The 12,875-nt window shown below is 37.0% G+C and overlaps 1 non-coding gene across 1 annotated transcript; it reads right to left on the bottom strand.

The window, feature by feature from the left end:
* Positions 1-9,694: 9,694 nt before the first annotated feature.
* LOC112782076 (small nucleolar RNA R71) lies at positions 9,695-9,802 on the bottom strand. Its single transcript, XR_003192817.1, has one exon. It is a non-coding gene; the product is annotated as a small nucleolar RNA R71 (small nucleolar RNA).
* Between the last annotated feature and the right edge of the window lie 3,073 nt (positions 9,803-12,875).

Below are 12,875 nucleotides of genomic sequence, written 5' to 3'. Positions count from 1 at the left end.
GGGGTATCTTCTTCCAGTGGTGGTGCTTGAGCTTGGACAGTTGACACTTGGCCAGTCACCATCTTCTTTGTTAGGGCTGCTAGTTATGCTGCAATCATCCTATTTTGTGCTAACAAGGCATCCATAGAATTTAGCTCCAGCACTCCTCTCTTTTGAGTCCTTTCTGAAGCATAGAAGTATTCAATTTTAGCTACAGTCTCTATAACATCTATGTCTTCTCAATGGTTTTCTTCTTGTTGAGTGAACCCCCTAAAGAGTGGTCCACAGCCTTCTTTGCTTCATATGATAGCCCTTCATAGAAGATGTGATATTGAACCCATTCATTGAACATATCCGGAGGGAACTTCTTTGTCAAGTCTTTGAGCCTCTCCCAAGCCTCAAAAAGTGTTTCACCATCTTGCTGCCTGAAGGTCTGCACCTCAACTCTCAGTCTATTAACTCTCTGCGGAGGGTAGAATCTTGCTAGAAATTTGTTTACAACCTCATCCCAAGTTGTTAAGCTCTCTTTGGAAAATGCTTCCAACCACTTTGCTGCCTTATCTCTGAGTGAAAAAGGGAACAAAAGTAGCTTGTAGGTGTTAGGGTGTACACTATTGGACTTTACAGTGTCACAAATCCTCAAGAATGTAGTGAGATATTGGATTAGGTCCTCCTGGGCTCCCCCCCATATGAACAATTATTCTGGACAAGTGTGATGAGTTGAGGTTTCAACTCAAAGTTGTTAGCATGGATTGTTGGTTTGAGAATGCTGCTGCCACAGTTTCCTAGATTTGGGTTGATGTAGGAGCCTAAGACTCTCCTTTCTTGCCCAATATGATTACCAGCATCCACTCTAACATGGTTTTGCACTTCTTCTTCCATAGTAGCTTCCAGATCTTCCTCCACTACTTCCTCTCCCACTATGCCTTTGCCTCTTGCTTCCCTCCTTAATCTAAGGAAGGTCCTCTCAGGTTCACTATCGAAGGAGGATGAAGTTTCTCCTTTTCTACCTGTCATACATTCCACAAATAGCAAGCATGGGACAAGTGAAGGAATCACTCTTGTTAAGATTAGTGGTTAGCTTGGTTGATGCAATTAATCAAATAGTTAGAAGAATGGAAATATGAACAATGAGTAACTGAAATCCAAAGTAAAATTAAAATAAAATAGAACAGAAAAAAATTAAAAGATTGGAAAAGAAATAACAAGGTAATTAAAATGCTTAATCTAGCTCTCCAATCAATTTAATCATTGTCAAATTCAAACCAATCCCCAACAACAGCGCCATAAAACTTGATGACTAGAATTCACACCCCATATAAAAATGATGAATCCGTTCTTTTGGCAAGTGCACCAAAAATTATCGTCAAGTAATAACCCACATTGGAGTGGGATCGTATCCACAGAGATTGGTAGATTTGAGCAATTTTAATCAATTGGTGAATTAGTTAAGCTAAGCAAAATAGATTGTGATTGCAGAATTCTAACTGGGCAGAAACATAAATGACTCAAAAGTAAAGAGAAGCAGTAAAGTGCAGAAAAGGAAATGAAAATAATGTAAAGTGCAGAAATATAAATGACTTAATTGTAAATGGGAATGGGGATTTGACAGAATGTAAAGAAACTTATAAAGAAAGTGGAAGATAAGAATAGGGGGAATTCATTGAGATCAGGAGATGTTGTTCTCTTGGGATTAAATCCAGTTCATATCATCTTCAATCATGCAACTCATTGACCTATTGGTAATCATGATTGATTGAACCCCAATCCCTTGGTGATTCAATCTCTCAGATCTTGATCAATAGCCAATTCCTTGGTCTAATTGCTCATGAAGAGAGATATGCTTGGTCCCTGATTATACCACACATCATCATAGGTCCAAGTAGAGGGAGGATTATATGTCACCATATCCAAACACCAAAACCCAGATCCAACTCAAGTGTGAGAAGGGATTTCTAGCTTGGTTTCATGTTTCCTTTTCCAAGGTTCCCATGGAACCATTTTGCATTTAATCTCTTTCCCAAGATAATTGAACACTAACATTAAAACGCAATTCCTTCTAGCAAATCAAAGAGAAGATGAAGAGAAGAAGAAGTTAACTATCATTAATCCATCAAGTACAACAGAGCTCTAATGAGCGGATAATTTATACGCTTTTTGGCATTGCTTTAGTATGTTTTTAGTATGTTTTAGTTAATTTTTATTATGTTTTTATTAGTTTTTAAATAAAAATCACATTTCTGGACTTTACTATGAGTTTATGTGTTTTTCTATGATATTAGGTATTTTCTGGCTGAAATTAAGGGACCTGAGCAATAATCTGATTCAGAGGCTGAAAAAGGACTGCAAATGCTGTTGGATTCTGACCTCCTAGCACTCGAAGTGGATTTTCTGGAGCTACAGATGCCCAATTTCTACGCTCTCAATTGCCTTGGAAAGTAGACACCTGGGCTTTCCAGCAATATATAATAGTCTATACTTTGCTCGAGATTTGATGGCCCAAACCAGCGTCCCAAGTCAGCATAGAAATTCTGGCGTCAAAACGGCAGAATTGGGATAAAAGATGGAGTTGAACGCCCAAACTGGCACAAAAGCTGGCGTTTAACTCCAAGAAAAGTCTCTACACATGAAAGCTTCAATACTCAGCCCAAGCACACACCAAGTGGGCCCGGAAGTGGATTCTGCATCATTTACTCATTTCTGTAAACCCTAGGTTACTAGTTTTCTACAAATAGGACCTTTTGCTATTGTATTTTCATACTTTTACACACTAAAGAATAATCTTTGGACGTTTAGTCTTTAGACCTTGGAGGCTGGCCATTCGGCCATGCCTAGACCTTTTGTGGAGCTCTGCTGTTCCTCATGAATTAATGCAAAGTACTATTGTTTTTCTATTCAACTCAAGTCTATTTCTTCTCCAAGATATTCATTCGCACTCAAGAACATGATGAATGTGATGATTATGTGACACTCATCACCATTCTCACCCATGAACTTGTGCCTGACAACCACTTCCATTCTACATGCAAACAAGCTTGAATGTGTATCTCTTGGCTTTCTAATCTAAGATTAAAACCTTCATGGTATAGGTTAGAATTATTGGTGGCCATTCCTGAGGTCCAAAAAGTGTAAAACTTGTCTGTGGTATTCTGAGTAGGATCTGGGAAGGGATGACTGTGACGAGCTTCAAACTCGCGAGTGTTGGGCGTAGTGACAGACGCAAAAGGATCAATGGATCCTATTCCAACATGATCGAGAACCGACAGATGATTAGCCGTGCGGTGACAACGCATTTGGAACATTTTCACTGAGAGGACGGGAAGTAGCCATTGACAACGGTAATGCCCAACTTAAAGCTTTCCATGGAAAGGAGTATGAATGATTGGAAGAAGGCAATAGGAAAGCAGAAGTTTAGGAGGAACAAAGCATCTTCATACGCTTATCTGAAATTCCTACCAATGAATTACATAAGTATCTCTATCTTTATTTTATGTTTTATTCATCTTTTAATTATCTATTCTCCATAACCATTTGAATCCGCCTGACTGAGATTTACAAGATGACCATAGCTTGCTTCAAGCCGACAATCTCCGTGGGATCGACCCTTACTCACGTAAGGTTTATTACTTGGACGACCCAGTGCACTTGCTGGTTAGTTGTGCGGAGTTGTGATAAAGAGTTGAGATTGCAAATGTGCGTACCAAGTTGTTGGCGCCATTGATGATCACAATTTCGTGCACCAAGTTTTTGGCGCCGTTGTCGGGGATTGTTCGAGTTTGGACAACTGACGGTTCATCTTGTTGCTTAGATTAGGTAATTTTATTTTATGTTTAAGCTTATTACTTTTCAATTTTCAAAAAATTTCAAAAAAAAAAATTATTTCTATTCTGTTCTTCAGAGTTTTTAAGAATGAATTCTAGAGTTTCATGATGATCTGTTGAAATCTGGCTGGCTGTGAAGCCATGTCTAATCTTTTGGACCGAGGTTTCAACTTATCATCACAAGAGCTTGTTGATTTCTATCAATCTTGCTGTTGAACATAATGATTTGCTAAAGCTTAGCTGGCCATTGGCCATGTCTAGTGTTTTGGACCGAAGCTTTCACTAAAAGCTTGGCTGGCTAGTAACCTATGTCTAATTCCTGGACCAGAGTTTTAGACTAACATTGCATGATTCCTGGAATTCTTATTAAAAATTTTGAATCTCTTTATTCTTCTTTTCCATATAATTTTCGAAAAATCACAAAAAAATTATAAAATTTATAAAATCAAAAATATTTTATGTTTCTTGTTTGAGTCTAGTGTCTAATCTTAAGTTTGGTGTCAATTGCATGTCTTTATTCTTCTTGCATATGTTCTTCATTGATCTTCAAGTTGTTCTTGATGATTCCAGTACTCTGATCTTTAATTTCTCTTATTTTGTGTCTTTTGTTGTTTCTTACATGCATTTTTAAATTGTTATAGTCCTTAGTATACAAACTTCTCAGTTTGGTGTCTTGCATGCATTGTTTATTTGATCTTAGTTGCATTTTTTATTGTTTCTCATCATTAAAAAATTCAAAATAATTTAAAAATTGTGTCTTTTCATGTCAATAATACAGAGAATTGAAGATTCAGAACATGCAGCAGAGGAATTACAGGGAAAAAGCTGGGCATTCAAAACGCCCAATGAAGAAGGAAAACTGGCATTTAAACGCCAACCAGGGTACCTAGCTGGGCGTTAAACGCCCAAAAAGGTAGCATTTTGGGCGTTAAACGCCAGAATGGATGCCATTCTGGGCGTTTAATGCCAGGAGGACACTAGAGGGAAGATTTTGTTTTTAATTCAAATCTTTTTCAAATTTTCATAATTTTTCAAAATCAAATTTTTTTCAAATCATATCTTTTCAAAATCAATTTCTTTTCAATTTTTTTTATTTATTACTATTTTCGAAAATCCTTACTACAATTAGTGATTTAATTCAAAATTTTCAAGTTATTACTTGCCTATTAAGAAAGGATCAAAAGTTTTAATTCTAGAATCATATCTTTTAATTTCTTGTTGGTCAAGTAATCAACTTTAATTTTAAAAACTTTCTTCTTTTAAATTTGGTTCTCAATCATATCTTCTCAATCATGTCTTTTCAATCACATCTTTTTCAAAATTAAGTTTCAATCATTTCTTTTTAATTTCTAATTTCAAAATCTTTTTTTTTAAAAAATCACTTAATTTCTTTCCCAATCTTAGTTTTCAAAAATCATTTACCAAATTTTCAGAATTTTTCTTAATTATTTCAAAATCTTTTTACTTTATTTTCAAAAATTCTTCCCCTCTTCTCACATCCTTCTATTTATGGACTAACACTCCTCCTCAATGTACAATTCGAACTCTATCCCTCTTGATATGTTCAAATTCTCTCTTCTCTACCTCATCCTTCTATTCTTCTTTACCTCTGACACCTCAAGGAATCTCTATACTGTGACATAGAGGATTCCATATCTTCTTCTCCTCTCTTTTCATATGAGCAGGAGCAAGAACAAAGGCATTCTTGTTGAAGCTGAACTTCAACCTGAAAGGACCTTGAAGAGAAATCTAAAAGAAGCTAAAGTACAACTCTCTATAGAGGACCTAACAGAACTTTTCAAACAAGAAGAAGCCATGGCAGCCGAAAACAACAACAATGCCAACAATGCAAGGAAGGTGCTTGGTGACTTTACTGCACCTACCCCTGACTTCTACGGGAGAAGCATCTCAATCCCTGCCATTGGAGCAAACAACTTTGAGCTTAAGCCTCAATTAGTTTCTCTAATGCAACAGAATTGCAAGTTTCATGGACTTCCATTGGAAGAACCTCATCAGTTCTTAGCTGAATTCTTGCAAACCTGTGACACTGTCAAGACCAATGGGGTTGATCCCGAGGTCTACAAGCTTATGCTTTTTCCTTTTGTTGTAAGAGACAGAGATAGAACATGGTTGGTGATGAGCGGATAAATCGCTTTTTGGCATTATTTTTACATAGTTTTTAGTATGATTTAGTTAGTTTTTAGTTTATTTTTATTAGTTTTTAATTAAAATTCACATTTCTGGACTTTACTTTGAGTTTGTGTATTTTTCTGTGATTTTAGGTAATTTCTGGCTGAAATTGAGGGACCTGAGCAAAAATCTGATTCAGGCTGAAAAAGGACTGCAGATGCTGTTGGATTCTGACCTCCCTGCACTCAAAGTGGATTTTCTGGAGCTACATAACTCCAAATGGCGCGCTCTCAATTGCTTTGGAAACTAGACATCCAGGACTTTCCAGTAATATATAATAGTCCATACTTTGCCCGAGTTTAGACGACGCAAACTGGCGTTCAACTCCAGTTCCATGCTGCATTCTGGAGTTAAACGCCAGAAACAGGTTGCAAAGTGGAGTTAAACGCCAAAAATAGGTTACAAACTGGTGTTCAACTCCAAGAGAAGCCTCTACACGTGTAAAGCTCAATACTCAGCCCAAGCACACACCAAGTGGGCCCCAGAAGTGGATTTTTGCATCATTTACTCATTTCTGTAAACCCTGATAACTAGTTTAGTATAAATAAAACTTTTTACTATTGTATTTACATCTTCGGATCATCTTTGATTAGTTTTATGCCATCTTAGACTTATGTATTTTCAACGGTAGAGTTTCTACACTCCATGGATTAAGGTGTAGAGCTCTGCTGTTCCTCACGAAATAATACAAAGTACTACTGTTTTTCTATTCAATTCAAGCTTATTCCTATTCTAAGATATCCATTCGCACCCAAGAACATGATGAATGTGATGATTATGTGACGCTCATCATCATTCTCACCTATGAGCGCATGCCTGACAAACACTTCCGTTCTACATGCAAACAAGCTAGAATGAGTATCTCTTGGATATCTAATACAGAGGACCGAGTCCAAGATATTAGAATCTTCGTGGTATAAAATAGAACCCATGGATGGCCATTCCTGAGATTCGGAAAGTCTAAACCTTGTCTATGATATTCCGAGTAGGATCCGGAAAGGGATGGCTGTGACGAACTTCAAACTCGCGAGTACTGGGCGTAGTGACAGACGCAAAAGGAGGGTGAATCCTATTCCAGTGTGATCGAGAACCTCCAGATGATTAGCCATGCAGTGACAGCGCATCGGACCATTTTCACAGAGAGGATGGAAAGTAGCCATTGACAACGGTGATGCCCTACATAAAGCTTGCCATGGAAGGGAGTAGGATTGATTGGATGAAGGCAGCAGGAAAACAGAGGTTCAGAGGAACGAAAGCATCTCTATACACTTATCTGAAATTCTCATTGATGAATTACATAAGTATCTCTATCTTTATTTTCTGTTTAATTATTATTATTATTCGAAAACTACATAACCTTTTAATATCCGCCTGACTGAGATTTACAAGGTGACCATAGCTTACTTCATACCAACAATCTCCGTGGGATCGACCCTTACTCACGTAAGGTTTATAACTTGGACGACCCAGTGCACTTGCTGGTTAGTTGTACGAAGTTGTGAAATAGAATTAAGATCATGAACGTGCGTATTGAGTTTTTAGCACCGTTACCAAGGAAGCAATGATCACGATTTCGCACACCAAGTTTTTAGCGCCGTTGCCGGGGATTGTTCGAGTTTGGACAACTGACGGTTCATCTTGTTGCTCAGATTAGGTAACTTTATTTTATTTTTAAGCTTTTTATTTCTTATTTTCGAAAAATACAAAAAAAAAATAATTTCTTCTTTTTCGTTTTTGCCAATTAATTTTCGAAAAATAAAAAAATTAATAAAATCATAAAAACCAAAAATTTGATGTTTCTTGTTTGAGTCTAGAGTCAAGTTTTAAGTTTGGTGTCAATTGCATCTTTTTAATTTTCAAAAAAAAAATTATTTTCGAAAATCTCATGAATTACATTCTTCATGATCTTCAAGTTGTTCTTGGCCAGTCTTCTTGTTTGATCTTCATATTTTCTTTTTTTGTGTCTTTTTTTGTTTTTCATATGCATTTTCAATTTGTTAATGTCTAAAGAATAAAAATTTTTAAGTTTGGTGTGTTGCATTTTTTCTTTTCTTGAAAATTTTTCAAAAATAAGTTCTTGGTGTTCATCTCGACATTCAAAGTGTTCTTGGTGTTCATCTTGATATTCATAGTGTTCTTGCATGCATCACATGTTTTAATCCAAAATTTTCATGCATTGAGTCTTTGGGTTGTTTTTCTCTCTCATTATTAAAAATTTAAAAATCAAAAAAATAAAAATCTTTCCCTTTTCTTCTCATCAAATTCGAAAATTTTAGTTGACTTTTTAAAAAAATTTTAAAATTTAGTGGTTTCTTATGAGTCAAATCAAATTTTCATTTTAAAAACTCTATCTTTTTCAATTCTCTTTCAAAAAAATCAAATCTTTCTCATTTTTCCTTTCATAATTTTTGAAAATTCCAAAATGATTTTCAAAAATATTTTTCTTATTTTTATTCCATATTTTCGAATTTAATACTAACAATTAATGTGATTGATTCAAAAATATTAAGTTGTTACTTGCCTATTAAGAAAGATTCAATCTTTAAACTCTAGAATCATATCTTTTTAGTTTCTTGTTAGTCAAGTAATCAACTTTAATTTTCAAAATCAAATCTTTTTAAATTTCTTTTTCAAATCTTTCTCAAAATAAATTTCAATCACATCTTTTTCAAAATCAATTTCAAAATCTTTTCTAACTTCTTTTCTAACCTCTTATCTTTTAAAATTGATTTTCAAATCTTTTTTTCAATCAATCTTATCTTTTTGTTTCAATCATATCTTTTTCAAAACTACCTAACTAATTCTCTCTCTAATTTTCAAAAATCCCTTCCCTCTTTTTCAAAAAAAAAAATTCCTTTTTAATTAATTAATTGTTTTAAAAATTTAATTTAATTTGATTTCAATTTTAATTTTCAAAATTTAACTTTAAATTTTAATTTTAATTTAATTAATTTTCGAAATTCCCTCTCTCTCATCTCCTTCTAATTATTTATTTATTTATTTATTTACTAACACTTCTCTTCATCTCAAAATTCGAACACCATATTCTTTTCTTTGTTCGAGTTTATCTCTTCTCCTTCTTACATTCTTCTCTTTTTATACTCACATAAAGGAATCTCAATACTGTGACATAGAGGATTCCATATTTTCTTTTGTGTTATCTTCTTTTTCATATGAGTAGGAACAAGGATAAGAACATTCTTGTTGAAGCTGATCCTGAACCTAAAAGGACTCTGAAGAGGAAGCTAAGGGAAGCTAAAGCACAACTCTCTGGAAAAAATTTGACAGAAATTTTCGAGAAAGAAGACAACATGGCCGAAAATAATAACAATGCAAGGAAGATGCTTGGTGACTTTACTGCACCAAATTCCACTTTACATGGAAGAAGCATCTCAATCCCTGCCATTGGAGCAAACAATTTTGAGCTTAAACCTCAATTAGTTTCTCTAATGCAACAGAATTGCAAGTTTCATGGACTCCCATCAGAAGATCCTTTTCAGTTCTTAACTGAATTCTTGCAGATCTGTGACACTGTTAAGACCAATGGGGTTGATCCCGAGGTCTACAGGCTTATGCTTTTCCCATTTGCTGTAAGAGACAGAGCTAGAGTATGGTTGGACTCTCAACCTAATGATAGCCTGAACTCTTGGGATAAGCTGGTCAAGGCTTTCTTAGCCAAGTTCTTTCCTCCTCAAAAGCTTAGTAAGCTTAGAGTGGATGTCCAAACCTTCAGACAGAAGGAAGGTGAATCCCTCTATGAAGCTTGGGAGAGATATAAGGAACTGACCAAAAAGTGTCCTTCTGACATGCTTTCAGAATGGACCATCCTAGATATATTCTACGATGGTCTGTCTGAATTATCAAAGATGTCACTGGACCATTCTGCAGGTGGATCCATTCACCTAAAGAAAATGCCTGCAGAAGCTCAAGAACTCATTGACATGGTTGCAAATAACCAGTTCATGTACACTTCTGAAAGGAATCCTGTGAATAATGGGACGCCTATGAAGAAGGGAGTTCTTGAAATTGATACTCTGAATGCCATATTGGCTCAGAATAAAATATTGACTCAGTAAGTCAATATGATCTCTCAGAGTCTGAATGGATTGAAGGAATCATCCAACAGTACTATAGAGGCGTCTTCTGTAGAAGAAGCTTATGATCGTGAGAACCCTGCAATAGCAGAGGTGAATTACATGGGAGAACCCTATGGAAATACCTATAATCCCTCATGGAGAAATCACCCAAATCTCTCATGGAAGGATCAACAAAAGCCTCAACAAGGCTTTAACAATGGTGGAAGAAACAGGTTTAGCAATAGCAAACCTTTTCCATCATCCACTCAGCAAAAGACAGAGAGTTCTGAGCAGAATCCATCTAGTGTGGCAAATATAGTCTCTGATCTATCTAAGGCCACTTTAAGTTTCATGAATGAAACAAGGTCCTCCATTAGAAATCTGGAGGCACAAGTGGGCCAGCTGAGTAAAAGAGTTACTGAAACTCCTACTAGTACTCTCCCAAGCAATACTGAAGAGAATCGAAAAAGAGAGTGCAAGGCCATTGATTTAACCATCATGGCCGAACCTACAAGGGAGGGAGAGGACGTGAATCCCAGTGAGGAAGACCTCCTGGGACGTCCAGTGATTAACAAGGAGTTTTCCTCTGAGGAACCAAAGGAATCTGAGGCTCATCTAGAGACCATAGAGATTCCATTGAACCTCCTTATGCCATTCATGAGCTCTGATGAGTATTCTTCTTCTGAAGAGAATGAAGATGTTACTGAAGAGCAAGTTGCCAAGTACCTTGGTGCAATCATGAAGTTGAATGCCAAATTATTTGGTAATGAAACTTGGGAAGATGAACCTCCATTGCTCATCAATGAACTAAGTGATCTGGATCAACTGAGATTGCCTCAGAAGAAACAGGATCCTGGAAAGTTCTTAATACCTTGTATCTTAGGCACCATGACCTTTGAGAAGGCTCTATGTGACCTTGGATCAGGGATAAACCTCATGCCACTCTCTGTGATGGAGAAACTGGGAATCTTTGAGGTGCAAGCTGCCAGAATCTCATTAGAGATGGCAGACAACTCAAGAAAACAGGCTTATGGACAAGTAGAGGACGTGCTAGTAAAGGTTAAAGGCCTTTACATCCCTGCTGATTTCATAATCCTAGACACTGGGAAGGATGAGGATGAATCCATCATCCTTGGAAGACCCTTCCTAGCTACAGCAAGAGCTGTGATTGATGTGGACAGAGGAGAATTGATCCTTCAACTGAATGAGGAAAACCTTGTGTTTAAAACTCAAGGATCTCCTTCTGTAACCATGGAGAGGAAGCATGAAAAGCTTCTTTTACTGCAGAGTCAACCAAAGCCCCCATAGTCAAACTCTAAGTTTGGTGTTGGGAGGCCACAACCAAACTCTAAGTTTGGTGTTGAACCCCCACATTCAAACTCTAAATTTGGTGTTGGGAGGTTCCAACCGTGCTCTGAACATCTGTGAGGCTCCATGAGAGCTCAGTGTCAAGCTATTGACATTAAAGAAGCGCTTGTTGGGAGGCAACCCAATGTTATCTAATTATGTTTATTTATTTTCTAGTGTTATTTTATGTTTTCTTTAGGTTGATAATCATGTGAAGTCACAAAAACTACTGAAAAATCAAATACAAAATGAAAAATAGAATGAAAAATAGCACACCCTGGAGGAGAACAGTCTGGCGTTTAAACGCCAGAAACAAGCACCTGTCTGACGTTTAACGCCAGAAACAGGCACCAAGCTGGCGTTTAATGCCAGAAACAAGCATCTACCTGGCGTTAAACGCCAGAACAGAGCATGGAAGTGGTGTTTAACGCCAGAAACAGGTAGCAGTCTGGCGTTAAATGCCAGGATTGCATGTATAGGGCATTTTACACGTCTAAAAGGTGCAGGGATGAAAAATCCTTGACACCTCAGGATCTGTAGACCCCACAGGATTCCCATATGATCTGTGGACCCCACAGGATCCCCACCACTTCTTCTCTCCCCTTCACACCTTTTCATAACTCTCTTCCCCAAATAACCTCCACCAATCACCTCCACTACTCCTCCAAAACCATCATACAACCCACCTACACCCACCCACTCAAATTCCAACCATCACTCTTTCCTTTTCACACATCATAACCACCTAAAACCCCCTTGGCCGAACCACTCACACCTCTCCATCTCATCTATTTTCTTCTTCTTCTACTCCCTCTTCTCTTCTTTTGCTCGAGGACGAGCAAACCTTCTAAGTTTGGTGTGGTAAAAGCGTTGCTTTTTGGTTTTCCATAACCATTTATGACACCTAAGGCCAGAGAAACCTCTAGAAAGAGGAAAGAGAAGGCAAAAGCTTCCACCTCTGAGTCATGGGAGATGGAGAGATCCATCTCAAAAGCTCATCACTAAGAAAAGGATAGAGCAAACAAGAGATCATGGACCTCAACATGAACATGAGGAAATTCCTCACCATGAAATCCCTGAGATGCCTCGGGGGATGCGCTTTCCTCCACAGAATTATTGGGAACAAATCAACACTTCCCTAGGAGAATTAAGTTCCAACATGGGACAACTAAGGGTGGAGCATCAAGAGCACTCTATCATCCTCCATGAAATTAGAGAAGATCAAAGAGCTATGAGGGAGGAGCAACAAAGACAAGGAAGAGACATAGAGGAGCTCAAAAGCACCATTGGTTTTTCAAGAAGAGGAAGACGCCACCCTCACTAAGGTGGACTCATTCCTTAATCTTCTTGTCTATTTATTTTCTGTTTTTCTATTTTTGAGCTTTATGTTTTATTTATGTTTGTGTCTTTACTATATGATCACTAGTGTCGAAGTGTATATGCCTTAAAGTTATGAATATGA

Source organism: Arachis hypogaea, chromosome 19 (assembly GCF_003086295.3).
Source record: "Arachis hypogaea cultivar Tifrunner chromosome 19, arahy.Tifrunner.gnm2.J5K5, whole genome shotgun sequence".
NCBI classification, from domain to species: domain Eukaryota; kingdom Viridiplantae; phylum Streptophyta; class Magnoliopsida; order Fabales; family Fabaceae; genus Arachis; species Arachis hypogaea.
The sequence above is the reverse complement of the archived record's forward strand: the minus strand, read 5'-3'. Positions and strand labels throughout refer to the sequence as shown.